Source organism: Petromyzon marinus, unplaced genomic scaffold (assembly GCF_048934315.1).
Source record: "Petromyzon marinus isolate PM22_M1 ecotype Great Lakes invasive population unplaced genomic scaffold, UKy_Petmar_22M1.pri1.0 PM_G_Scaffold_38, whole genome shotgun sequence".
Lineage (NCBI taxonomy): Eukaryota > Metazoa > Chordata > Hyperoartia > Petromyzontiformes > Petromyzontidae > Petromyzon > Petromyzon marinus.
In genome coordinates this window covers 837,501-840,000 of record NW_027422961.1, presented here as the reverse complement: position 1 = coordinate 840,000, position 2,500 = coordinate 837,501, and positions in this window count along the sequence as shown.

Sequence of the window (2,500 nt, the reverse complement as noted above, 5' to 3'; positions counted from 1 at the left end):
CATGTTCATCGACATAGCGAAAGCTTTTGACTCGGTTTCGCATGCTCATATTTTATGGGTGTTAAGGCACAAGAAAGTAGATGAACACGTGGTGGGCATCATCCAGAACGCCTACGATCGGTGTACGACCTCGTTCAAAAGCAATGGCGAGTCGACTCGAGAAATTAGCATACGTGTTGGTGTCAAACAGGGTGACCCCATGTCACCCCTGCTCTTCAATCTTGCCATGGACCCTTTGATATGCACCCTAGAGTCACACGGAGTTGGGTACTCCATTGATACCGACCACGTGACAGCTCTTGCGTTTGCTGATGATTTGGTGTTGGTGAGCGAATCTTGGGTTGGTATGGCCGCCAATCTAGCGATCTTGGAATCATTTTGTGGGCTATCGGGATTGGAGGTTCAGGCCAGAAAGTGCCAGGGCTTCATGATAAGCCCAACCAAAGATTCATATACGGTGAACAACTGCGACCCATGGACTATCAAAAATAAAGATGTCCATATGATCCAACCTGATGAATCAACGAAATACCTTGGTCTGAAAATTGGCCCTTGGACTGGCACTATACAGCCTGATCTACATTGTCAGCTAAAGACATGGATCTCGAAAATCGATGAGGCGCCTCTGAAGCCAACTCAGAAGGTTGAACTACTCAATGCCTATGCCCTACCCAGATTGTTATATCCTGCAGACCACTCGGACTGCAAGCAATCAACTCTCCGTGGGTTGGACCAAGAGATTAGAAAGGCGGTAAAAGGATGGCTCCACCTTCCCGCTTCAACTTGTGATGGACTGTTATATGCCAGAGCCCGAGACGGAGGCCTTGCCATCTTGAAACTGGAAAAAACAATCCCTTCGGTTCAAGTTAGAAGGCTGCAACGTATAGCAAACTCGTCCGATGCTATCACCCGTAATATTGTGTCCTCGCATGGTATGGAGGAAGAATACCGTAATTTGTGGGTACGAGCAGGGGGTGACAGTGATGCAATCCCAACATTCGTTCTCAGGGACTCGGTGTCAAAAGAACCTGTATATCCGAGACCCTGCGATTGGAGGGAGCATGAATTTCAGAGATGGTGCGAAAAGCCGGTTCAAGGAAGGGGCATTGTAAACTTTGCGCATGATAGAATCAGTAATGCTTGGTTGAGGCCATGGTGCGGCTTTAAACAATGCTTCTTTATCGCAGCACTACAACTAAGAGCAAATATTTACCCAACAAGAGAAAGCTTGAACAGAGGCAGAGATGGGGCCTTACGTTCCTGCAGGAAATGCTCTGCCAGACTCGAGTCCCTTTCGCACATTCTCGGTCAATGTCCTGCAGTACAGAAAGCAAGAATTGCGCGACACAACAAGATCAGTAACATTCTGGCAGACGAAGCGGCTAGATTGGGCTGGTCTGTATACAAAGAGCCACGGTTCATATCCGAGACGGGAGAGATGAGAAAGCCTGACCTCGTGTTTGCAAAAGATGAGGAGGCGGTTGTGATCGATGTCACCGTCCGTTTTGAGCTTTCAAAGAATACCTTGTCAGATGCTGCCTCGCACAAAGTTTCGTACTATACCCCTCTTGGTGATCAAGTCAAAGTGCTGACGAAGGCTAGCAAGGTCACATTCTTTGGATTCCCGGTTGGGGCAAGAGGAAAGTGGCCCCTTGAGAATAACGAGGTACTTACCTCCCTGGGCCTGACCAAACCCAGAACGACATCACTGGCCAAGATGATTTCCCGCAGAACGCTGCTTTTCTCTCTTGATATTCTGAGAATGTTCTGTGGAAATTATGCGGTCTATGAACAGTCATAGACAACCTCCGAAACAAATAATAGTTTTGTTTTAAGATGTCATTTGTTTTAGATTGATTTTGTTATTTTCGAAGGTGAAGTCGGTTTTTATTTCATTTTACTATTTTCCACAATTTAGATTGTTATTTTCCAAGACGAAGTCTTGGTTCTTTTTTTTATTGTTAGTTTTTTTTAACACGTCGTATTTGTTACTTTAGAGCTTAGAGGGGACTTTATTTTCGCCTTACTATTTTCTGCCTACAAAGAAGATTAAAAATAAGCTTTTTTCAAGATGGTTTTGTTATTTTCCAAGGTGAAGTCTTGGTATTCTTATTTTACTATTTTCCATAAAGAAGACCTTTCTTTTAGATTTTGTTATTTTCCAAGACGAAGACTTGGTATTTTTATTATATTGCTATTTTTTACACGAAGCTTATTCAAGAGCACTTATATAGATTAGACTTTGTTATTTTAATTCTTTATTTTTGGACTACATCAGTTCGAGAGTCCTGTAACTTACTATTTTCTGCCTACAAAGAAGATTAGAAATAAGCTTTATTTAAGATGTTTTAGATTAGATTTTGTTATTTTCCAAGGTGAAGTCTTGGTTTTTTTTATTTTACTATTTTCCACAAAGAAGACTTTTCTTTTCTTTTAGATTTTGTTATTTTCCAAGACGAAGACTTGGTATTTTTTTTTTGGTATTTTTTACAGGAAGCTT